Source organism: Bos indicus, chromosome 9 (genome assembly GCF_029378745.1).
Source record: "Bos indicus isolate NIAB-ARS_2022 breed Sahiwal x Tharparkar chromosome 9, NIAB-ARS_B.indTharparkar_mat_pri_1.0, whole genome shotgun sequence".
NCBI lineage: Eukaryota > Metazoa > Chordata > Mammalia > Artiodactyla > Bovidae > Bos > Bos indicus.
This window is the reverse complement of record NC_091768.1, coordinates 92,060,289-92,086,737: the sequence shown is the minus strand read 5'-3', so window position 1 is coordinate 92,086,737 and position 26,449 is coordinate 92,060,289. Positions and strand designations below refer to the sequence as shown.

General features: G+C 44.9%; 1 protein-coding gene across 14 annotated transcripts in view; it reads right to left on the bottom strand.

Moving 5' to 3' along the window:
* SCAF8 (SR-related CTD associated factor 8) overlaps positions 1 to 26,449 on the bottom strand; it is a 221,559-nt gene that overhangs the window by 24,514 nt on the left and 170,596 nt on the right. For 5 of the 14 annotated variants that reach the window (XR_011568538.1, XR_011568537.1, XR_011568543.1 and 2 more), the window contains one exon: positions 2,939 to 3,019. The gene's annotated coding sequence lies outside the window, so the exon portion shown is untranslated. Of the gene's footprint in view, positions 1 to 1,120; positions 1,441 to 2,489; positions 2,706 to 2,938; positions 3,020 to 3,988; positions 4,206 to 22,031; positions 22,102 to 26,449 lie in introns of those variants that run through there. The other 9 variants (XR_011568546.1, XR_011568541.1, XR_011568544.1 and 6 more) reach the window with 8 other exon arrangements.

The window sequence follows — 26,449 nt, the reverse complement described above, 5'->3', positions numbered from 1 at the left end:
TGTTTCTCTCTGTCTCTCTCTGCAAACACAAAGAGGCCATGTGAGGACACAGGGAAGTGGCCGTCTACAAGACAGAAGAGTCTCATCAGAAACCAACCCCTGATGGAACCTTCATCTTGGACTTCTGGCCTCCAGAACTGTGAGAAGATAAAATTCTACTGTTTAAGCCACCCAGTCCAGCACATTATATGGAAACCATCAAAAACTGGAAGAGGGAATTGTACAAACATATCTTGTTAATGCACAGGATCAAAAGAGTCTGGGCAGCCAGGCTCTGGGTGCTGGGGCCCAACCAAGAAGGCAGTGAGTGCTAAGAACTACTTCAGAGAAAAGGTAGGACCTCCGGGAGCCACTGGATATAGAAAACCAGAGGAAGAGAGGAAAGAACGTGGTCTCTGGGTTTTCCAGTCTGGGAGGTTTTCCAGTCTCTATCCCATGGGAGATAAGGGTTATTCTACAGGAGGTTCAGAGATGCTCAGGGACCACAGGAATGACGGATATCCTCCTAACAGGAAAGAGAAATGACCAGAGAGGGGAAAGGAAAGTGGGGATCCCAGGGCCACAGAGGTCAAGAGGAAAGAGACTTCGGAGGAGGGCAGGGTGGGTAGAATTACCAGGGAGGTCAAGTGGAACGACCCCCAGAAATGCCTTGTGGAATTCCACGAGGAGGTCCTTGAAGACTTTTAAAAAAGTGACTTCAGAAGAGGGGAGAGGATGCAAGCTAGACTGTAGGGGGTTATGAAGGGACAGATGGAGAGGAAATGAAGGCATCAGGTTTTCTTTAGCTTTTAACTATTAAAATGTGTCAAAGTCAGAACCACAGGGGGTGGAAGGTAAGCTTTTCCCTTCATCTCCAACCCCAGAGGAATTCCCTGTTACTAGTTAAATGGTGTTAAGTGTTAACTGGATCTGGAGCTGGTGGGCCATGGGCTGGGGGGGCAGGGCGGATGGCAAGTCAACAGTAAAGTGGTCAACCTTGTCCCAGAACCTTCCAGACAGCTCTCCCTTTGTGTGTGAGTTTGTGTAGGGGGACAGAACACAAGACAAAGCCAGACGGGATATACCATTCTCAAACTCATATGCTGATTAGAAGTCGAGAAATCTCCTGCAAATTTCGTACCTTATTTGATAGTTGAATGTCAGAAGATCGGACATCAGTGGCGGGAGGAGGTTGGAGTTCATTGAGGTATCTCAGCCGCCAGCAACAACTGGACACCCAGGAGATGCCGTCACAGTGGTCTGGCTTTGCCTGGGTTGTAACACTGTTTACAACCACTTCACAAGTGTGCAGGCGAATTCAGAGTTATGTGTGAGAACTAATGGATGCTTGCAAAAATCTTTGGGATCCACAGATGAAAGGGGCTGTTTGAGTGCAGAGCATTATCACTAACGATGGTGCACACGTGACGAGTCAGATCATCCCAGAGAGTAAGCCGTGTCCTGGGGACAAACTCACTAACTCTAGAAGCTGCTTTCAACATTTTAGGTGAAAGGCAGTAATTATTGTTAACTCTTCAGCAGGCTGTCTTTCCAACTCTAGAATTATCTTACTAGCTCACGTCCTGGGATGTGTGTGGACCTCATACAGAATTTCAACATCTGTTTTTATAGAATCAATAACCTGTTTTATAGAATCAACCTCTCAGGGCTGGAGGGGTCCAGCAGCTTTTGCTCATTAAAATGCCCCCTGTGATATCTACAAAGATAGTGGCCTGATCATGCTCAATTTCTCCAGCCTGACTTGTTAGCCCCTATTCTCTCTTCTTTTGGCTAGAAATAGTTTTCAAAGTCTTTTCTATTAATACCAGCTTTTGCATCTTTGCAAGTCAAAGCTCATTTAAGGCTTCTGCTGTCCTAAATCTCTTCTCATGTTCACCCTTGGTTATTCATCCTTCTCTTTCTATGTTTTTATACATCTTTCAGAAATCTGATCTCGCTGGAGAGTCCCCGAATTTTCAGCAATAATGACTTAAAATTCTCTCCCTCCAGCAGGAGAGAGAGAAAAGTAAAACTGTTAAATGGACATGAAGTGGTGAGTGTAGGTATGGAGGTGTGTGTGCAGGGATCACGGGATCATGGAGAGGCCTGCTGCCCACTATGGGGGTGGGGGTGGGGGTCCCGAAAAGGCTGCTCAGAGGGGCTGATCCCTGAGTGCGTCTCACAATGCAGTCAGGGGAAGAGGAGGCTTAATGTCAGACAGAGAACAGGCAAGAGCAAAGACATGGACCCAGCAGGTCTAGGAGTGAGGAAGGAGCATCGCGAGATGAGGATGGGGGTGGATGTCAGGCCACAGAACCTTGGAAGCCAGGCAGGGGGGCTGGGTTTAATCAGATAGAGGGCTGCTCAGAGCAGTGACAGGGTTGGACATGCATTTAATTTTAGGTGGAAAGTGGCAAAATTAGATAGGGCATGGAGACTGAGCAGAAGGTTAACATAATCAGCCAAACAGGAGCAAAAAATGGAGAGCAAATGAGTCAGAAAAAGACCGCTTCTGACACCAACTCCTTTTTCTCTTTATTTAAGAACTAATGTGCCACCACCCTGGTGCCCTGTGGAAGCTGACTCTGTTCACTGTGAAAACAGCAAAGGTAACGGAGTCCTTTTTGACATTTCTGGTGAGGAGCTTGACCTTTCAAGCTGAGTCACTTATTATCTGATTTTCGTTTGCATCAGAGCCTTGGTGGGGGGTACCTGGGAGGGTAGTACTGCGAAGAAACAAAAGAGAAGCTCTGTATTAGGGAGCTGGTGGCACAGAACTGCGCTGCGAACCTCTCCACACTAAGCATTTTACTCCCAGACATCTGAAAAAATCCTGACTTCCATACCGATGCAGCGAAGGCCTTCCTAACCGCCCTGCTAACTTCAGGACAGCCTGCTTGTTAAGAACTGGGGAAGATGGGCAAGTACCAGCTGGTAGCAAAAGAAACTCACTACTGACCTTTTAAATTTAAACCAGAAGAGGGAAGACTTCATATTCTGCTAGACTTCAAAGCTCCATTATCTTCTGAGTCATTCTGTCCTAGAAGAAAACAGCAAGCAGGCTCATTACATTACTCATATGTGAATGATCAATTCACAACACATTAAATGAAGAGGTTACATTTCATGGACCAAGTAACACACAATTTAGAACAAACTATTACTGTGATGATGCATGCAAAATTCTGATTTTTGAAGTTCTATCTCTGAAGATAACAGATAATCTGACTTCATTTTGGTGATCAGGTCAGTTAAGCACCGTTCGGCACTTCTGAGAGTGGCAAGCAACAATTATCGAGAAAAGCTTGCAGGCACTGTATCTGATTCAGACTCTGCAGCTGAGAAAAGTGAAATGTTATCTCCCTGTTGATTAATATGATCCAGTGAATGTAAAATGGATTTGAAAGCCCATATTTGTAATCACAGGATTTTGGGAATGGAGAGGGGTTTCCTTTCATAGATGAAGAAATAAGATCCAGAGAGGCTGTCCCACTCACAGTCTGGTGGCCAGATACTGTGGATCAAACCAGAAGTTCTCCCACTAGTTCCCTCTCTGCTACATCAGACTTTATTTAGGAGTAGTCTTTCTAATATAGTAGTTCTTATGAAGACCTCTGAGTTACAAAATACTCTAAATTTCACGTTGATTTTAAATGCATAGTCTTTTTAAATGTGGAAGTCACTTTCATTTTTGCCATGAAATTCTAATAATGATTTCATCCCACTCTTTATGGAGAAATGAGTCCCACTAGGGTATGGCAATGGATTCCCAGGTGGCATTAATGCTAAAGAACCCATCTGCCAATGCAGGGGACATAAGAGATGTGGGTTTGATCCCTGGGTTGGAAGATCCCCTGAAGGAGAGCAACGCAACCCACTCCAGTATTCTTGCCTGTAGAATTCAATGGACAGAGGAGCCTCGGGGGGCTACAGTCCATGGGGTCCCAAAGGGTCGGACATGACTGAAGCGACTGAGCATGCACACACAGAATATGGCAAACCAACTCACCCCTGTGACCTTTCCCTATTTCCAGCCAAGGCCTGGCCTGTGCTAAACCCCAGAAGAAACTGCGCTCCCTGAAGGCTATCCGTCCCTGGCTTCATGGCATCTTGGAAAATCTCAGCATGCCCGAGTGGCTGAAGGCCTTAGGTTAACGGAATTCAAACATCTCATTATACTTAAAGTGCAGCACAGTTCCGATGCTCCATTAAAGGGAGAGCCAGTTCTAGAAAATCAGAGAGAAGCAAGTGTTAACTGAGCATCTGTTGGTACTAGGCCCTATGTTCTGTGCTTTAAATATATGATCTCATTCTGTTCTCACAACTGCCCCCCGGGTATGCCTGGGCACCTCTCCGTTTCACAGATTTTACAAATGAGGCTGAGTTCTTTGGTGGAACTAATATTAACCTGAGCATCTGCTACCTGCCAGGCACCAAGGTGGATGTTCAGTATGCAGAGGAAGGGACAAGCTTCACTTTCTGCCCACAGGGAGATCAGAGTCTAGCAGGGATGGGGCCAGGGGTGTCAGGCACATTAACCAGAACTGTGTGCTTCCAACAGCAACGTGTGACCCAAACAGACAGAATCATGAAACCAGTTTAATGGGTCTTGATCAGCACTCAGAATAAATAGATAGGGGCTTCCCTGGGAGTCCAGTGGTTAAGAATCTGCCAGCCAATGCAGGGGAACCAGATTCGATCCCTAGTCTGGGAAGATCCCATATGCAGAAAGTCTGTACACCACACCTGCAGAGTCCACACTCTGCAACAAGAGAAGCCACCACGGTGAGAAGCCCGAACACTGCAATGAAGAGTAGCACCCACTCATTACAACCAGAGAAAGCCCCCACACAGCAATGAAGACCCAGCGCAGACAAAAATGAACAAACAAAGTAGAACAGAGTAGCACAGAATGGAAAATATCAGAGAGCGAGCAGTCAAGGTAAGGCAACTCACATGGATATGTGTCTATATCTCTGTATCAATCATATATATATATACATATATACACACACACACACACACACACACATCTGTGTGTGATGGTTTGCAATGGAAAATACATTTTCTTTTGTAGGTGATGGTGAGAGGAAATGTGAAAGCTCTCAAATTACAGAGCAAAGTGACAAGTGCTCTGTTAGAAGGCTATACAGAATGGTAAGTGTGAACAAGAGGAAGTGTTTGCCCGCAGATTAATTTTCACTTAGTTCCAGAGTAAGCTGGGGACAATTTTGGTTCCTCATGAAAGACACATCTCTTAAGGATGGAATGCTCACACCTAACGCTCAGAGCTAGGAAGAGCTTGAGAAGGGCTGGTGTGAATTTTCTAGGACTAGCAAGGAAAACAGAGCAGAGTCCCCCTCTTGCATAGTCTGGGAAAGAAGACGGCACCTGTGAAGACACAAGACACAGTAACGCCAATGGAGCCAGAAGAGGGGATTCAAGGAGATGGAACCCAAATCTAGCCTGATTGCTAGACTGTGGGAACTGCTGGGAGGCCTCTTAACCCCCGCCATCCCCCTGTAATTTTCTCAAGAATAGTGCCTCCTTTGGGACAACAGGTTACTGTCACCTTCCTGATCAGGATAAAACAGTGACTCAATTTTCTTTCCTTTTAATACATTTCCTTCAGATGTATCCTAGATACTATGCTTACAGATACAGGATTTGTGGCAATCCACCAGATGGCCACATGGTATCTGAGTACGGACTCAAGGCAAGAGAAAAATGATCTTCCTGTAGAGGAACCTGAGTGACTCATATTGTAAACCTCTCTCATGTGGGTTTAAGTGACTGTGCAATAAGGCAGCTCAGGACAGCAGTTAAATTCTCGGTGTCATCCTGGTGACTTGGTTTTTACATTTTTTTTTTTTTTTTAAAGAAGCAATGCCATGAGATTATGTAAAGATTAATTATCCATTATTTAACTCATATTTTTCATGGTACAGACTTAAGAATTGGCTATTATACAAAATAAACAACTCCAGAAATGTATAAAAAAATAATGACTAGATGTTTATAATTTATGTTTTTTCACTCAACACCTATGACTTTAATAAGTTCCTCTCCGCTGCCGGCTGAAGAGAGAACACAAGCATACGATGACAGCAGAAGAGATACTTTGTGTGGGATGGTTTTATTCTATAAAAACACAGACAGTTCATAAGAAAGAGCATCTCATGAACTAAAAGTTAGTCTGCAAGTACCTGCCATTTTAGTTACTATTACCAACGCTAATAAACTATTATCAGGTAAAAATGCAAAATATTAGTACCCGCAAGTAAATGAAATTATATTTGATGAACCCTGGGAGTACATGTTTTTTTCACCCCTTTTTATTTTTCACACCAAAGACTCAGATTTAACTTTTTCCAGAATCAAGATTAATAATAAGGTAGAGAGTTTAATAAATAAATCATTTTTCATAACAAAAGTGTGGATGGACTGTGAGAATCAGGCGCAGAGAGACTGTTGCCGTGCCCAGCATTCCATGGTGGCAGAACCAGAACTGAAAGGCAGATCCTGTCACTTTAACTTCTAAGCTTGCTTGTGATTTTGGTTTGGGGCTTTTCTTACAAAGCCATAGCTGTTTTTCTATTCTTTGCCTAGAATAGAGATAATCATATGTGACATAGGGCTTCCCTGGTGGCTCAGCTGGTAAAGATTTCGCCTGCAATATACAGGAGACCTGGGTTCGATCCCTGGGTTGGGAAGATCCCCTGGAGTAGGGAAAGGCTACCCACTCCAGTATTCTGGCCTGGAGAATTCCAGGGACAGTCCATGAGGTCACAAAGAGTCAGACACAACTGGACGACTTTCACTTTTGCTATGTGATGTAATGATTATATAAGCACACGCACGCATGCTAAGTTGCTTCAGTTGTGTCCGACTCTTTAAGACCCTCTGGACTGTGGCCCACCAGGCTCCTCTGTCCATGTGATTCTCCAGGCAAAAATACTGGAGTGGGTTGCCATGCTGTTCTCCAGGGGATCTTCCTGACCCAGGGATCAAACCTGCTTTTCTTATGTCTCTTGCATTGGCAGGTGGGTTCTTTACCACTAGCACCACCTGGAACCCTGTATATAAGCACACATCACAAGATCAATGGTATCAGAAAATGAAAAGCTCCCCTGTACATTACCCAGATAACCTCAACCTTTCAACCACTAGTATAGATTCAAATGCAACTTTCTGGCTTCTTAGCATTTTAAATTATGTCTGTTTTCAGGTTTTACCACATTTCAATTAAAATTAGGTATTACCACTGTGTTTGCAAAAAAAAAAAAAATCTTAAAATCATAGCTTACACAAGGTAATTGAATGTGTTGCTAGTATAATTTGGCTTAAATACTTTAAGTCCTACTTAAATGTCGTTCAATAGGTAAATTTTAAGGAGTTAAAGGAAGCATCTGTAGTTTTTAAAATAATTAAAAGGTACTTTAAACACTTCTAAACAGGCAAGATCAAATTTTTGGATTTAGAAAAGGCAAGGGAACCAGAGATCAAATTGTCAACATCCACTGGATCATCAAAAACTCCAGAGAGTTCCAGAAAAACATCTAGTTTTGCTTTATTGACTACGCTAAAGCCTTTGACTGTGTGGATCACAACAAACTGGAAAATTCTGAAAGAGATGGGAATACCAGACTACCTGACCTGCCTCCTGAGAAATCTGTATGCACGTCAAGAAGCAACAGTTAGAACTGTTGGACGTGGGACAACAAACTAATTCCAAATCGGGAAAGGAGTAAGTTAAGGCTGTATATTGTCACCCTGCTTATTTAACTTCTATGCAGAGTACATCATGAGAAATGCCAGGCTAGATGAAGCACAAGCTGGAATCAAGATTGCCGGGAGAAATATCAATAACCTCAGATACGCAGATGACACCACCCTTATGGCAGAAAGTGAAGAAGAACTAAAGAGCCTCTTGATGAAAGTGAAAGAAGAGAGTCAAAAAGTTGGCTTAAAACTCAACATTCAGAAACCTAAGATCATCGCATCTGGTCCCATCACTTCATGGCAAATAAATGGGGAAACAATGGAACAGTGAAAGACTTTATTTCTTGGGCTCCAAAATCACTGCAGGTGGTGACTGCAGCCATGAAATTGGGCTCCAAAATCACTGCAGGTGGTGACTGCAGCCATGAAATTAAAAGATGCTTGCTCCTTGGAAGAAAAGCTATGACCAACCTAGACAGCATATTAAAAAGCAGTGATATTATTTACCAAAAAAGGTCCATCAAGTCAAAGGTATCGTTTTTCCAGTAGTCATGTATGGATGTGAGATTTGGACTATAAAGAAAGCTGAGTGCCAAAGAACTGATGCTTTTGAACTGTGGTGTTGGAGAAGACTCTTGAGAGTCCCTTGGACTGCAAGGAGATCCAAACCGTCAATCCTAAAGGAAATCAGTCCTGAATATTCACTGAAAGGACTGATGCTGAAGCTGAAGCTCCAATACTTTGGCCACCTGATGCAAAGAGCTGACTCACTGGAAAAGACTCTGATGATGGGAAAGATGAAGGCAGGAGAAGAAGGGGATGACAGAGGATGAGATGGTTGGATGGCATCACTGTCACGATGGACATGAGTTTGAGCAGGCTCTGGCAGTTGGTGATGGACAGGGAAGCCTGGCGTGTTGCAGTCCATGGGGTGGCAAAGAGTCGGACACAACTGAGCAACTGAACTGAACTGAAACAGGCAAGATCAAATTTTTGAGTCTAGAGATGATGCATAATTGAGTGATAAAACTATTAAAAGTTAAACCCAGGGACACCCCTGGTGGTCCAGGGGTTAAGAATCTGCCTGCCAATGCAGGGCACATGGGTTCAATCCCTGCTTTGGGAATATCCCACATGCCACGGAGCAACTAAATCCGTGTGCCACAACTTACTGAAGCCTGCACTCTAGAGCTTGTGCTCCTAAATGAGAGAGGCCACCACAGTGAGAAGCCCAAATTCTGCAACTAGAGAGTAGCCCTTCTTGCTGCAACTAGAGAAAGCTCGTGTGCAGCAAGAAGACCCAGTGCAGCCAAAAATAAAAATTTATTTCTATAAAATAACTGTAATACAAAATTTTTATATAATAATATATAATACTTTATATAATAATTTTATATAAAATAACTTTTTAAAGTTAAACACACAGCCCGCTCCCAGGGGGTGGGCCAGGGCCACATTCCTGAAACTCACATTTGCTGTGCGCACCATGGCTGGAGGTACCAGCAGGGGAGACCTGGGATCTGGTCTAGGCCAACGTGTGGCCTCCGGAGCGCATAGAGCACCCTCGGTGGAGGTGGTCAGGGTTGGAAAGTGCCCAGCTGATGGAGCCAATTGCTTTCAAGGCTTTGTACTCCTTTGAGAAGCCAAAGCCAGAAGACGAGAATCTCATTTTCTTCTGTCGGGTGGGCAGGCGGGGCTTACAAGCCACACAGTTGGCCTGGAACCTTGGATACAAAGGGGCTCGGAACTATGAAGGGGCCTATAGAGAATGGTTCCAGAAAGAAGGTTGGGTAGAAGACCTCCCGGCCCAAGGCTGCCTTAGCTAAGAGTGATGAAGGGGCTGACTTGTTGGGTTGGGGAGCTTCATATAACATTGGGCACCAAAAGCAACAAAGAAAGAGCATTTAATTAAAGAAATAAAGTTAGACACAGGAAAGCAGTCACCATAGAAGTTTGGAAGAGAGGTTATTCCTGGGGGAGAGGAGGGTCTGAGATGGGGACCGCAGGGGGCAGGAGTCAGGTTTTATTTTTTGACCTCAGTAATTCATTAAGCCATCCACTTGACTTGTGCTGGCTTTCTGTATCTGTGGAAGTCTTTTTCTTTTTAAAGTGATTTTCATGAAGCGTGTATTGGCTTGAAATAGGGAACTAACTAACAATAAATAGTCTTTTCCAGGTCTACTAGGACAAGAAGAATGAAAATTTAAGCCTACGGTCCCTCGGACACAAAAAGCCGAGTTTTGAGGGGCTCTGACGCAGTGCATGCTGTGTCAGTCACTGAGTGGTCTTAGGTTGTATGTGGCTCCTTCTAAGAATGTGTCCAGGGACTTCCTGGTGGTCCAGTGGTTAAGAATCTGCCTGCCAATGCAGGGGACATGCGTTCAGTCCCTGGTCTGGGACGATTCCACATGCCAAGGGGCAGCTAAGCCCGAGAGCTGCAGCTACTGAAGCCCGTGCACCCTAGAGCTTGAGCTCAGCAACACAAGGAGCTACTGCAGAGAAGCCCGCTCACCGCAACTAGGGAGTAGTCCCCATTCCCCGCAACTAGAGAAACCCTGCACGCAGCAACAGGGACCCAGTGCCGCCAAAAATAAATAAAAGTTTTAAAAGATATATATAAAAAAGGAATGTGTTCAAAACAATTTTGATGGCAAATAAGTCTCATCAGTTGTGCCAACAGCTGGAGGTTTTATGAGCTTTGGAACGAAATTTTGAAATATACGTGATCCAAAACTGCACAAATTCTTCAGCTTTATTTCTTGCTTCCAGGTTTTAATCAAGTTGAGAGCAGCTCCAAATTTCCTCCCCCCGCCCCCCCGCCCCCGCAACAGGAATACTCAAGATAAGCCCCAAGTAAGTCCTAGCAAACAACAGCCTTGGGCCGGCAGTCCGGTTTCCTGCCCAACACCTGGGGCTGGGCTCCCCGCCAGGGCCTCTACCCTGCCGCCGGCCTGGCTCCGCGAGCGAGCCGAGCGAGGAAAACGCTCACTGCAGAGGACCCGAGCCCGCGGACCTCCCCTCCCACTTCTCCAGGCTCTCACTTCGCTCCTTTTTCTGTCGCTGAATAAAATCCCTCGCCTTTTCTGTTTATTTGCACAGAGGGCTGTTTAACCTAGGAGCACAAAGAGTGGGGTGAAAGCCACAACCACGTGGCCGAGAATGATTTCCAATCACAATAAACACGCCCAAAGAGGGAGGAAGATGGGAAGCGATCTGCTTCCTTTCTAACGTTCTTTAAAATAAATGCCGGGCCCTGGAGGAGGCAGCCTGACATGTTTCCATTAGATGAATAAGTGCGGGAAAGCAGGCACCGCTGTACACCCTACCTGCGCTTGCCCAGGCCCTGGTCCAGAACTCAGTTTGACAACTGGGTCCCAAGGGCCCAAGCATCTGGAGATTGTGTATGACGCAGTCGTCTGGGCTGCTTTCTGGGAGCCCTAGGCAGTCTGACCTGTAAGAGGATGCTCTTCTCTGACATGTTCTACAGAGCCTCCCACTTCCCCCAAACTGAGTCTTGGCCGCGGAGAACTGCTCTGATGGTTTAGAAACCCCAGCCATGGCAAGCCAGGTCACAGCAGAGACAAGCCTAACCTACAGTCTGGCCTGCCACCGTTGGAAGCTATGTCCCCTGAAGCATGTGAGCAAAATCCACAACAATTTTAAAGCAACACTGGATTGTTGTGAAAGAATATAAAGGACTGTACTTTCTTCATCTGCTTCCGTGAGTTTATCCCTTCTAAAGGCTGAATCCACGTGTCATGTTGCATCATTCATTATGAACAAGACTCAGAAACACTGAGCACCGTGGAGTGGGACACATCACATTCTAGGAGGCTTTAAAACATCACCACGTACGAACAGCTGGGTTTTCCCACTGCTGTCAGAAGGCGAGATAAGAACATAGCTTAAGTCCTTTAAAAGGAGAAAAACTTCTCTCATTTAACACACATCTAACTAACTAATTACCCAGCTCTAGAAGGGCCTCCATCAGATGATTAAACCTTGCAAGTCTATCAAGTTCCCATCTTAAACTTCTTTTGTGGCTACAGTCTCTGAATCTGTTGAGGTGAAGGCCAAGACGGACATGACAGTAGCTTTGCAGGGTGACCTGTTGCTATTATTGGTGCTGCTGCTAAGTCACTTCAGTCGTGTCTGACTCTGTGTGACCCCAGAGACGGCAGCCCACCAGGCTCCCCTGTCCCTGGGATTCTCCAGCAAGAACACTGGAGTGGGTTGCCATTGCCTTCTCCGATTATTGGTGCTACTTCCTTGATTTGTGCAGTACACAACCTGTGAGACCACACGTGGCAGCCCTGATTATATTTATGACATCAGAACACACTCTTTACTTGTGTATTTACATCTTATGTGTGTTACAAAACCAATATGTATATTACATATGCTATATAAATCAGTTCCTTCTCTCCAATGTCTATGTAAATCTTATTGGTTAGTCAACTCTTAATTTCATTATTCTAAATAGATATCAGTAAGCTAATTACATTCAGTGCCCAAGTATTAGGATATTCTTTTCCTTTTCATGTTTGAGTATAAATCCACTTGAAAGTCAGATTTAGTTTGTTTTGAGTCAACAGTGATCTTCAGTTTTTCCCCCTCCTATTCCACTGGTCACCAAAAATTGGGGTTAGCTGTCAATCATCAGATCAGATCAGATCAGTTGCTCAGTCGTGTCCAACTCTTTGCGACCCCATGAATCGCAGCACGCCAGGCCTCCCTGTCCATCACCAACTCCCGGAGTTCACTCAGACTCATGTCCATCGGGTCAGTGATGCCATCCAGCCATCTCATCCTCTGTCGTCCCCTTCTCCTCCTTCCCCCAATCCCTCCCAGCATCAGAGTCTTTTCCAATGAGTCAACTCTTCGCATGAGGTGGCCAAAGTACTGGAGTTTCAGCTTTAGCATCATTCCTTCCAAAGAAATCCCAGGGCTGATCTCCTTCAGAATGGACTGTCAATGCTACCTTATAAATATCTCTCAAGTTTCCACCCTCCCAAACCTTCTAATATTTCCTCCAGATCATTACAGTAGTTTTATAACTGGCCTTCCAACATCCAGTCTCTCTCAATGAATCTGTCACATTATAGTCAGAATTACTTTGTCAAACACAGATTGCAGATTTAGATCATTCTTATTTAATGGTTCTATATTCCCCAAGAGGTAAAGTCTAAACAAATTACTGTGATATATGACCAGTTCCTCAGCCTAGGCTAAAATAACTTCCAATATCACCCAATATCCATTCAATGAAAATTCATGGGGCCCTTTTAAAAACACTGTCAGATTCAGGAAGACTGAGGAAAGTCAGTAAATTTACAGTCATATCACCGCAGAAGTACCCAACCTTGTCTGAAGAAAGTCAGTAAAACCTAATCCCTGATCTGAGGGTGCAGACACTTGGGCAGGAGATACAGACATATATATAATTATAATCAACCATTTTGATGGCAATTTGATCCCAATCTGGTACAACAGTCTCATATCCAGTGAATCCCCACTCACCCATTTTTCCTGTATTTTGACCACGTTGAACTTTTTGCTGTTTAGAAATGTGCCACGTTTTTGATACCTGCATATCTTTACTTTATCTGCAGAGCTTCGAATGCCCTCACTGAGTCTCTACCAAGTGAACCCCTATTCATCCTTCAAGATCCTGCATAAAGCCTTCCCTGATACTCTCAGGCATAAATGTTAGGTTTTTTTTAGGGCTGTCTCTACTCCAGTACTCTTGCCTGGAAAATCCCATGGGCGGAGGAGCCTGGTGGGCTGCAGTCCATGGGGTCGCTAAGACTCAGACATGACTGAGCAACTTCCCCTGTCACTTTTCACTTTCATGCATTGGAGAAGGAAATGGCAACCCACTCCAGTGCTCTTGCCTGGAGAATCCCAGGGATGGGGGAGCCTGGTGGGCTTCCGTCTATGGGGTCGCACAGAGTCGGACACGACTGAAGCAACTTAGCAGCTTCTTAGTTTATAACTCAACTCTATCAAAGTATTACATTGTACAAACTGCAACCATCATTTAAATGACTGTGCTTCCTACTACGTTGATGGCAGCCCCTATATTTCAAGGAGTTGTGGCTTTTCTAGCTCCTCCTCTACCACTGGGCACACAAGTGGATTAAGAACTAAATGCAGAGTGGCAAAGGGTCAGCCAGAGAATATCAGCCCCCAGAGTGAAGGGCCTGAGCCAGACCCCACCTAAAGAAGTCACCCTCTCTGTGTTACCCAAGCCCCTGTCTCACTCCTATGATCTTGTCCACTTCCTAGTGTTGGGGGGTGGGGGATGGTTCCTTTGTGGTTGAGCTCATCCAAGGCCACCAAGGGCTGTGGTCTCAACAGGGAATGGAGTCGGGCAGCAGCTGGGAAAGGACTGCATCACTCTAGGAATAAGGTTGATTTTTTGGGCTGCCCAGCGCAGTAAAGATCCCCTGCAGCTAACCCTAGTATTTATGCTTCCTCTGATTTTGGTAACTAAGAATGGAAGTGATTTCAAGATGCAGTAAACTTTATCTGGGGAGCCAATATTTTAAGGCCACTGAAGTAAACATCAAAGAAGAAATGAGGAATCAGTATTTGAAATTAAGTACAAATGACCTTCCTTCTTCCCTCTCCCCTTTCTTCCTTCCTAAACATGGAGGAACTAACTTATATGACTGTACTTGTACTACAGATGTCGTTTCTGTATATCTGAACGCGTTATTAAACGGTCCATTAACAAAGTCCATTTCAACGAAGTGAAATTAATTAATTTTAGAGTCATTCACTTGGTCTTCATTTATCCCACAAAAGAGGGTAAGATGTGAAAGGTGCCCTCAAGAAATTCACAGTCTAGAGGTCAAGTCTAGTTCACTGGTAGCCCTGCCTTTTCTCCCCAGAGTGAGACATTTCAATCCATAGATAGTTATTACCAAAGAACTTTAATTAGCTAATTAATTAATTAGCTCAAAACTCCCTCTAGGCTAAAATCAGTGACTTTCCCAAGAAAAGTTACTGAACCAAAGCCCAAAGAGTAGAAAACTAGAACTCAAGTGTGTATGTCTACAGATTAGTATCTGTATACAAATATTCACAGATACAAAGAGAAGGGGCTGGCACATGACAGTCTTTTCCCATGGCTGCCGTGGCCACCATCCTGATCAGCCCAGGGGCTGGGAGCATATGGAAATCACTGCTGCTTGCAAGGCCAAAAGCAGTGCTGGAGGGGTGTGGTTTCCTCTCGAATAATAGGGATCCCGAAGTCCATCCCCCTCTCCCCATGACCTGGGGGTTCCCTTCATTCTGCCTCCTTCTTCATGGGTATTAGGGGAGAAGACCTTTCCATGCCTGATCCAGGCCTCACCCTGCTCCTATAATAGGTTTGTTAGGGAACCACTGACCAAAACCGCTTGCCTTGGCCAGGCACAATGATAACCCCATGCATGAGTTGTCTCACAACAGGAAGTCCTGATAAGGAACAAGGTGCTGCCACCGAAAACTAACCAGGAGAATTCAGGAGGAGCCAAGAGGAGGGGGAGATGCCAGCCAATAGTATTGTCCTACCAACGTCCCAGCACCCTTTGTGCTGGAATCCATCTTGGCTGAACGAGGTCTGCACCACCAGGAAGGACCCTAAGACCAAAAATATCAAGCAAGATGACTGGCCAGAGACAACCTGAAAACTCACCCATTACCATAAAACCAGAGACTGTGAGCCGTGTGGCAGAGCAGTTCTCCTGGGTTCCCTCAGCCCGCTTCTCTCCGCCCGGGTGCCCCTTCCCAATAAAGCCTTTTGCTCTGCCAGCACATGTGTCTCCTCAGACAATCCATTTCCTAGTGTTAGACAAAAGCCCACTCTTGGGCCCTGGAAGGGGCCCCCCGTCTTGCAACAGGTTCAATTCCTGGTACTCCCATCTCACCAGCAAAGACACAGAATACGGGTTTGCCCATTCTTGGAATGGTCTGATATCATCCAAGAGGCTCCCAAAAAGTCAGGTGTCATTTTTAGCCCTATTACACTAACTCTATCCTCTCTCCTCAGGGATGTCCAACAGCCCTGTGGACAGGGTCTGTGAGGGGCCAGGTTTTGGGTCCTGAAACCTCAGTAGGTTGGCTTTTGCAGGGTAGGGTGGGGCGGGGGGTGCACAGGGTGTATCTTCATTTCAGAAAAGAGAAGCTGGAATTTAGAGCGGCTTACCCAAAAGATATTCAGTAAGTCCAAGCTCTTCTGGTAAGTTCTGAGGAAAACCAAAACTAGGCTGTTCAAGTTTGAGGAAAGCACATTCCAAAGCCCGCGGTTTTCTCCTCTGCACAGCCAAGGCCTGGCTCAAGCAAAATTGCCCCCTGTTTCTTTTCTTGAATGAGGTAAACAGCACTGCTTTTGAATTTGCTATGTCAAATTGACTTCAGAGAAACAAAGAACACAGCCCACAAAAGTACCATTAGGAAAGAAGACGAAAAAAAAGTTTCAAAAATACTGATCTCTGCCGTATCCAACCCCAGAGTCTTTCAAGTTGAAGGTGATGTTTGCCCAGACAGCAATTTCTTTTTGTAGAGACAAACCCTGTCCCGGGGCAGGAAGAATGTGAGTAACAGGGCGCAAGCATTCGCGTTAAGTCCCGACTTCAAAAGGAGTATAACCACCGTTCTGTAAATTCTCTCCTTGCAGACGAACCAGGTTCCCAGCTTGAAGACGAGTCACGTCCTGTCCCCAGAGACTGTCCCAGACCACACACTCCTCCTACCGTCCCTGGTGGTCATTTGCATACGTTCTAACCTAAACCAGGGCCATTTATAAAAGGGCTTGTGTTTAACTTTATTCAATTCCAGTGCTTTCTTCCAGCTACCCAATCTGTACGTAATTAAAATCATATTGTGGCAAACACTGAATGGTATGAAAAGTTTTACCATATGTATACAATTGACTAGCTGTAGCATTTGGCATGTCTGTAGCGATCCCATTAAGAGGGGCGAGCCTGGCTTATTTTGGAGTATACGTTATATGTTTTGGATCAGTCCTGTTTTCTGCTTCTACGAAGACTGTCTGTGATGCTTAACCCTTTGTCAACAGTCACCACAATGTGTTCCTGCATTTCAACAGTGAGGACCACTGCACCCTGGCTCAAAAACTGTTTGGTTCTTGGAGGTAGGCTCCTTTGAAACTGTTCTGTTTTCTGAACCCAAATTAGCTTTCTCTGTCTTGACAACAAAGGCTCAGCAGATACCATCAAAGCCTCCAGGATCGGGTGGAACTGAAGGGAGAAAATGCAGATGGAATCATTGCTTCCCAGTCCTAAAGGCAGAGGGCACTCCTTAAAGCTTGAAAGAGGTAATTTTAGGACAAAAAGAGGAAGTACTGTGTTACTGTAGATAATAAAAATATGAAACTTGTGTCCCGAGAGATAGTAGATAAAATATAAAGGGATTCAAGAAGGAGCCAGCAAAGGTCATGCTGACAGATCCACCTTTGAAGAACATTCCAGACATTCTGAGACTGAGACCAGAGAAGGAAAACATATCTTTCCACCTTATCACATGGCCCATTTCACCTACCCTCCTGTACAACAATGAAAAGCTTGAGGCCTTTGTCAAAGGAGAATTCTAGTTGGCTTTGAGTCTCTGTATCACTAAACTCAGACTCTATGCAATTTGTAGTTAATATAGCTGTAAAGTTGCAATTTTGCTTTAAGACACTCTTCAATATAGATTTCAGAATGAATTAAAGTCTCTCTTAACATGTGACATGAAGAAACACATGTTCTTAATCTGTGGGTTTAAAATTGTTTTAGAATTACATCAGTGAGACACGGCCTCAAAAGAAGAATTAGGCCACCAACCCTCAAACACTAGAGAGTAAGAGCAGTGTAGGATAAGACTACTTTCCAGAATGTCTTACAACAAATCAGGTGTTAACATCCTTTGAAAAGAGACCTTCATCTGGAGCTAGAAGAAAAAAAAAAAGGAGCTTTGGAATCCAGTGAGTGTTAGTTTGTTGCTGGAGGCAGAAGTCCTGCTAACCCAAGATGAAGTCAGAGGCACCCAGCGCCCCCAGGGAAAAGAGGGGGTAAGAAATGTCCTTAGGTCATTAGTCAAGTTCCCAAAGGAAAGTATAGTGAAGTTGACGCTCAGTCATGTCTGACTCTGTGATCCCATGAACTGTAGCCTACGAGGCTCCTCCATCCATGGGATTTTCCAGGCAAGAATACTGGAGTGGGTTGCCATTTCCTTTTCCAGGGGATTTTTCCAACCCAGGGATCGAACCCAGGTCTCCCACATTGCAGGCAGATGCTTTACCATCTGAGTCACCAGGGAAGCCCTAACCAGAGACCAAATCCTGGGTTCTCAGTACCAAATGCAAACCCACAGAACGTTAAGATTAGAAAACTGCAGAATAAATGTGGAGAATATATCCTTTTGCCGGTGGGGTAGGGGGGCTACTCTACGTGGCTTGCAGAATCTTGGTTCCCATACCAGGGATTGAACCCAGACCCCTGTCGTGGAAGCATGGAGTCCCAATTACTGGACGGCCAGGGAAGTCCCAAGAATTCATCCCTTAAAACAGGAAGGTGATCGGACGGCTATTGTGAAATGTTTAAAGATAGTTTTGGAGACAAGAATTTCATATTTAAAGCTTGGTGACACTAAGACGTTAACTTAAAAGATATATGCACCTCTCAGTGTTCGTAGCAGCATTATTTACAGTGGCCAAGATACAGAAGCAACCTAAGTGTCCATCGACAGATGACTCAATAAAGAAGATGTGGTGTACACACACATACAATGGGATAGCACTCAGTCACAAAAAGGGATGACACTTTACCATGTGCAACAGCATGGATGGATTTGGAGCGTATTGTATGAAGCAAAATAAGTCAGACGCAGACAATAAGAAATAATATCCCTTATATGCAGAATCTGAAAAGTAAAACAAGCTAATGAATATAATAACAGACTCACAGACATAAAGAACAAGCCAGTGGTTACTAATAGCAAGAGGGAGGGGGAGGGGACAGATAAGGACAGGGGGTTAGGAGGTACAAACTGCTATGTATAAGATGAAGAAGCTACAAGGATGTGTGACACAGCACAGGGGATACAGCCAATGCTTTATAGTAACTATAAACGGAATATAACCTTTAAAAATGGCGGATCACTATGTTTTGGGCCTGAAACTTACACAGTATTGCAAATCAACTGTCTGTACTTCAATTTTTTAAATGATGATAAAATCAAATGAAGCTTGGTTACGTGATAGTGAAAAACACAATAGCTGATCTGCCAAAGTAAATAAAAGAAAGCAAAGTAGGAAGTAGCCATAGTAAGAATAATGGCCTGAAATTAGGGCAAAGAAAAATTAGCAAGGGGAAGGGATAACCAAGCGGACAGATTATAATGAAAACTTGTAAATCAGGCTTGTCTGACCATCCATGAGGCCTCTCACTGTGTCAGCCTCTCCCGTGTATATCCCACATCCTCCCATCTAGAGACAAGGAGACGGACTCAGAAGGGAATTGCATGCCCAAGGGCACAGGATTAAATTAATAACTGGTGACCTACTTGACTCAAGTCCTATGCTCTTTTTCCATTAAAGAGCTCAAAGGAAAAAGTAAAAGCAGTTTGTCACCTTTTCCCCCTTTCCTACATCTATTACATAAAAATAAATAGACTCCAAATGTCTTGCTCCTCTTTGGAAGATGCATTTAAACCATTAGAAGAAAAGCAACTAGTTTAGATGATCTGTCAGAATATTTCTGAAACAATACCATTAACCACCCCATCCTACCCCCTTATTATCTAAACGACAATAAAAGTTAGGGGGAAACGGTAGGGCCTTTTAAGAGACTGGAGTGAAAAGCCTTTCTTTCATGTTCTGTTTCTTTCACTAAAGACAAAATGGAAAAAAATGCCATTTTCTATTTGGGGACCCACCACTGGGACCAACCAGGACTGAAGGAGCACTCAAAGGCTTTCTTTGGCATCAGGTAGAGTTACTAAGCCATCTGAGGAAACCAGATAGAAGGAACAATGCATGCAAAATGTACTACTGTACAAAAGAAACGCATATTGCATTTACCACAATCTTGATTCTAAAAATAAAAGAATTGACTTGGGAACCCAAGCGTCTCAGGGCAAAGGGATTGAATGATTCATAGACTAGGCTGAATACTCAGTCTTATCTCTTTTCCATGGATTAATCCCTAATGTCTTTCTGACTTTTTCCTGCTCTGGGTGAGACTGTACATAATATATGTTATTGGTCTATAAATGAAAACTCATTGGAAACCAGTTCCCTATTTATTAAACACATTTTAGGACTACTTTCAGAGAAGGCAATGGCACCCGACTCCAGCACTCTTGCCTGGAAAATCCCATGGACGGAGGAGCCTGGTGGGCCGCAGTCCATGGGGTCGCTAAGAGTCGGACACGACTGAGCGACTTCACTTTCACTTTTCACTTTCATGCATTAGAGAAGGAAATGGCAACCCACTCCAGTGTTCTTGCCTGGAGAATCCCAGGGACGGGGGAGCCTGGTGGGCTGCCGTCTATGGGGTCGCACAGAGTCGGACACGACTGAAGCGACTTAGCAGCAGCAGCAGCAGGACTACTTTCCTTTGCCTGACAAAATTATTTTTTATTTATTGGACTCTAACTGCTTTACAGTGTTGTGTTGGCTTCTGCTATACAACGAAGGGAATCAGCTCTATGTATACATGCATATCCCCTTCCTCTTGGGCCTCCCTTCCACCTCCACCCACTCCCGCCCCTCTAGGTCATCCCAGAGCACAGAGCTGAGGTCTATGCCCTATACAGCACCTGCCCACTAGCTGTCTATTTTACACATGGTAATAATGTACATAGGATAGGTCAATGCCACTCTCCCAATTCGTCCCACCTCCCCTTCCCACTCAGTGTCCACATATCCATTCTCTATGTCTGAGTCTCTATTCTTGCCCTGTAAACAGGTTCATTTGAACCATTTTTTGAAAAAATTTTGATCTAGGATATTTTCTGCCTACCACCAAACATGTGTACTTTCATTTGGCTTCTTAGTTCAACTTCAGGTTGAATGCACTTATTGCCACCATAGAGCTGGACGACCGATCTATTCTGTGTGTTAGTTGCTCAGTTGTGTCCCATTCTTTGCGACCCTATGAACTGTAGCCCCCCAGGCTCTTCTGTCCATGGGGATTCTCCAGGCAAGAATACTGGAGTGGGTTGCCCTGCCCTTCTCCAGGGGATCTTCCTGACCCAGAAATCGACCCCTGGTCTCCTGTATTGGCAGGCAGATTCTTTACTGTCTGAGCCATTGGGAAGCTGCTGCTGCTGCTGCTGCTAAGTCGCTTCAGTCATGTCCGACTCTGTGAGACCCTATAGATGGCAGCCCACCAGGCTCTCTCGTCCCTGGGATTCTCCAGGCAAGAGCACTAGAGTGGGTTGCCATTTCCTTCTCCAATGCATGAAAGTCAAAAGTGAAAGTGAAGGCGCTCAGTCGTGTCCGATTCTTAGCGACCCCATGGAATGCAGCCTACCAGGCTCCTCCGTCCATGGGATTTTCCAGGCAAGAGTACTGGAGTGGGGTGCCATTGCCTTCTCCGATCAGGGAAGCTAACTCCCCTTAATTTAGAAAATAAGGAAATAAAGCTTAAGTTGAACTCAAAAAACTTAAATTCGAAATAAGAATTACTTTCAGACCAGTCCAGGGAATCTAGTACTTACAACTACATGTATCTTAAGTGATCCAGGAACACAAGATGCTTTAACCTAAATAACTCCTCTGTTATCCTGATTGCATATCCACAGTTTTCAATCTGTGTTTTCCTGCAGGCTGGGAAAACTGTTAGTTCCGATCACTGCAGGAAATTGAAAATTTCTCTTCTTAGGAGACGGCTAGGCTGAGAATTGGTAAGCGATAGGGTGAGACAGGGATCAGCCTGGAGCCCTGAGAGCAAGACTGCTCCTTGTCTTGCAATAATCCTATTAAGCAGCTCCCGGCACAACACAGTCTGGGCTTGAAGTGGCTGCAAGATAATGAATGAGTCTTTAAGAGTCATTTAGCTGTCGAGGTAAAACTCCAATGCCAAACTCATCAGCATAATCAAGCATGGAACATGAGGACCCTTGATGGTGCCCGCTTCCCTGATAGCCTGGTATTGGAGCAGTTACAAAATGCTCCTTAGAGAAAAGGGGCCTCGCCTTATTTGGGCAGAAGTAATTTACTCTGTTCACGAGAAACGCATCCTGTCTAGACTACAGGGTTGCTCTCCAGCGTACGAGTGATGAGGAAATCCTTGGGAGCCCACTTGCCAAGGTAAAGACCTCAGGTTCACACTCACAGCAATTACAATCCATCTCGAGACGTCCTCTGGGCAGCAGAGGATGCAGAAACAGCTGCTTCTTCATTAGCTGAGAAAATTAAATAAAAACCTATCGTGAGCAGAGCACCCATCAGCTGACACCAGCTCAGTCCCTGGTGGATGGCCAATCTAGATGAATGGAAATGCTTTTCTTGTTGAATTCTTCTATCAGTTACTGACAGAGATGCTAAAGCTGTAATTGCAGATGTGTCTATTACTGCCTTAAATTCTGTCAATATTTGTTTCTTATATCTTAACCTCTATTACTAGACGTTTACAGATGTATGATTGTTATGTGTTCCAGGAGAATCCACCCGTTTATCTCAGGCAATATCCATCATCCTTAAATCTACTCTATCTTATATTAATATGGCCACTCCAGCTTTCTAAAGCATACTGCTTGTAAGACATACTAACTCCATCTTTTCACTTTTGATCTACTTACATTTATACTTAAAGGCAGCATATCCTTGGGTCCTTCTTTTCTCCAGTTTAATAAGCTCTGCCTTTAAATTAGAGCATTTAGTCCAGTCACATTTACTATACATAACTGATGTGACTAGATTAAAGTCTGCTGCTCTGATTTATTTTCTGTTGGCCCCATCTGGGTGTTTTGGGTTTTTTTTTTTATTCCACTGCTATTGCTGCTAAGTCACTTCAGTCGTGTCCGACTCTGTGCGACCCCATAGACGGCAGCCCAGCAGGCTCCCCCGTCCCTGGGATTCTACGGGCAAGAACACTGGAGTGGGTTGCCATTTCCTTCTCCAATGCATGAAAGTGAAGTCGCTCAGTCGAGTCCGACCCTCAGCGACCCCATGGACTGCAGCCTTCCAGGCTCCTCTGTCCATGGGATTTTCCAGGCACTGCCCCTCCTTTATTTTTTTTTCTGGAATAATTAAATTTTTTTTTTAGATTTCCATTCTCATTTACTTTGTCTTTTAACTATGCCTCACTATATTTCCTTTGGAAGTGCTAATACAACTTTATAGAGAATAAAACCAAATACCCTGATGGGATTTACCCTGTGGTACAGTGGCTAAGACTCTACGCTCCCAATCCAGGGGACTCTGGTTCTATTCCTAGTCAGGGAAGTAGATCCCATATGCTACAACTAAGACCCAGCAGAGCCAAATAAATAAGTAAATATATATTTTTAAAATGCCCTGATGCCCTCTGACTCAGGATATTGTATCAGTATGTGAAACTACATTATCGGTTGCTGACGAGGGTTGAGAATCTTGCCCCCACCATCCCATCACCCCCAAGTCCTTATCTCCCTGTTTTCTTAGATCTCTTCTAGTGCTATGATTCTACATTCTGAAAGACTGTAGAAGTTTTTAATTTCTCTTGATACAATTTTTATAAAATTTAAATCCCTGGATCTTCATTGCCACCAACCTAGAAATTCTAATTCCTGAACTTCTGTTTTGTGTTTTTTTGAGTCTCTGCCATGAATTTTCTATTTATACAGGATTGCAATCCATTCTCTGAAAATATGCTTTAAAATCAAGCTTCAGGCCTGGGAAAACAATAAATCAAAGGCTTGCTAGGAGCGCCCTCTTGAGGTCGTCTTGATAAAGATGTTGAAAACTTTGCCTTTGTATGAATTGGCAGCAGTTTCAGCTTCAGGAGCTAATAAAATTAATCCAGAAGATATGTCAGCTAAATTATGGAAGCAAATATCTCATTATAGGTAATTCTATCTCCTAAAAGACCATATAACTTCCGGCAGAAAAATAAACACCGTGCCTCACTAAATGCACGCCCTAAATATAAAATACACTAGCGATCAGAAAGATAAACGTGGTTCTGGAGTTCTGGTTTTAGCTGTTGGTTTTAGATATTATTCCTTATCTTGCGGAAAGGAAAGCTTTCTCCAGAGAGAGGGGTGCTGGCTATGGGTTTGGGTGCGTCTGCTGAGTCAGAGAGACCAGGGTACAGAGACTGACTCGGCTACTCAGCAGCTGTGTGAGTCTGGGGGAAGTTTTTAAAGCCATCTCTGTGGTACTGGAGAAGACTCTTGAGAATCCCCTGGACAGCAAGGAGATCAAACCAGTCAGTCCTGAATTGGAAGGATTGATGCTGAAACTGAAGCTCCAATACTTTGGCCATCTGATGCGAAGAGCAGACTCATTAGAAAAGACCCTGGTGCTGGGAAAGATTGAGGACAAAGGGAGAAGGGGGCGACAGAGGATGAGATGGTTGGATGGCATCACTGACTCAACGGACATGAGTTTGAGTAAACTCTGGGAGATAGTGAAGGATTGGCAAGTGCTGCAGTTCACAGGATCACAAAGGACTTGGTGGCTGAACAACAACAGGCCATGTGCAAAATGAGAGTGATAAAAGAATCTACCCGGGAGGTGTGAAGGGAAGAAAGCAGGGGGCAGCAGGAGGGCCCTCAGCACAGGGCGCAGTGCACAGGAAAGGCTTGGGGGCTGAGCATCCCTGTTACCCACGTTTATAAGACCCTCAAATGAAGGGCAGGATACCATTTAAAAACTCACCAGGATGCTTCTTGCTTTCCTATTTTAGCTAAGAAAAAAGTATTTTTCCTAGGTTTTTTATCATTTGGGGCATGATCTGCTGAATTCAAACAATAATCACTGAACTTCTTTAAGGCAGTGTACATAAGATTCTTGGACAGTCAGTTCAGTGGAAGAGTCAGTTAAGTCACTTGCCTGATTTTCATGGTTCAACTAAACCTATTGATCGACAAGGGCATTGTGCTGTATCTCCTCCTGAAGCTGCAATGAACTTCCTGACATGATGGAGACAGAGAAGGAACAGACTCTATCTGCAATCTCTGAAGCTCCTCTAACTCCCTCCACCTCCCAACCTGGCACAGAACAGAGGTCATGCATACTCTTCTGCTAATGTAGCCGCCAATGAAATACTCTTGGGAACTTACTCATCGGTCTCCTACTTATTTTTGTTTATTTTTCTGTTTTTGGTCTCCCCCTCTGCCCATATAGATTCCAAAAGTAAACAAAGCTGGGAAGCTGGCAAGAAAGTCCATAAGATCTGAACAGTCTCAGGAAAACGAGAAGGAAAAGGAGACCTGGAGGTAAGGATCTCCATTTCCAACAGAGTAAACGGAATGTGTAGGGGAAAGGTCATTGCTGGAGAAAGCCTGAGGGAGAAAACAAGATCCCTGAGTTAGGAGTCAGGGAGGTCCAGGGGACAGTATAGACACAACTCTGTAAGCAGCCCGGCCTCCTTGTCCCCACAGGACAGACCCCCCACTGGGGGGCTCAGGGCCACAGCTCAGCAGTGCAAACAGGGTCAGTCAGGGCACCCTGAGCCCTGCTGCTGCTACTGCTAAGTCACTTCAGTCGTGTCTGACTCTGTGCGACCCCAAAGACGGCAGCCCACCAGGCTCTGCCGTCCCTGGGATTCTCCAGGCAAGAACACTGGAGTCGGTTGCCATTTCCTCCTCCAATGCATGAAAGTGAAAAGTGAAAGTGAAGTCACTCAGTCGTGTCCGACTCTAGCAACCCCATGGATGGCAGCCTACCAGGCTCCTCCATCCATGGGATTTTCCAGGCAAGAGTACTGGAGTGGGGTGCCATTGCCTTCTCCCTAGGAGAAGCAATAGAACACTCAAGTAGAGCCTTGATTTTATTTCAAGACCAAGGGGAGGGGCAGTCAGAGAGTCAGGTGGTTTGACACAGTACAAACCATGATTTGTGTAATTAATCAAACCTACAGTCAGAATACGGTACAGAGTCGGCACGTTTTTATGGTCACCCAGGAGTTCTGTGATAAAACAAGCTGTTTCAGTGCCTGTGACGATCACTGCTGTGTCCTTGGCCCCTGGGGGATGTGGATTTACTTTTTCCCCTTTATCATTAACTGGATGGGAAAGAACATGGCGTCCTATCCTAAGAACATCTGGAAAAGGCCCGCATTGCCATTTGGGTTTTGTGAAAGTTCTTTTTAAACTGCCCGGCTGGCCTTGCAAAGTGCCTCCCAGTGGCAGTCTTCACTTGGGGACCAGGTGTACAAGGAAGATGCTCAGAACCTTCCGGCAGCACCCATGTGGGGCACCCCAACTCCTCTACCCCACCCGGCTCCAGGGGTCTTGGGGATCAGGGTCTAGGGGCAGACTGGGCTTCCTGCCCAGTGAAGGATGGGCTGGAACTGGGGGCAGGCTGTGCACTTTCCCACCTGCCTCCTGGGACCCAGGAAGGTCTGGGAAGTTCCCCCAAAGTGACAACAGAAGCCACGCGTCGCATTTCCCAATTTCCCCACTGTGACATCTTTTCAGGTCTTGATTTGTCCTCGAGGGAAAACTGAGAAAGGAAGGTGATAAGCCGTCAGCTTTTAAAATCAGGGACACACACCTTAAAGCTGGCGGCTCTGGCCTTTGTTTCTGCGAGGTCACGGCCGCTTTG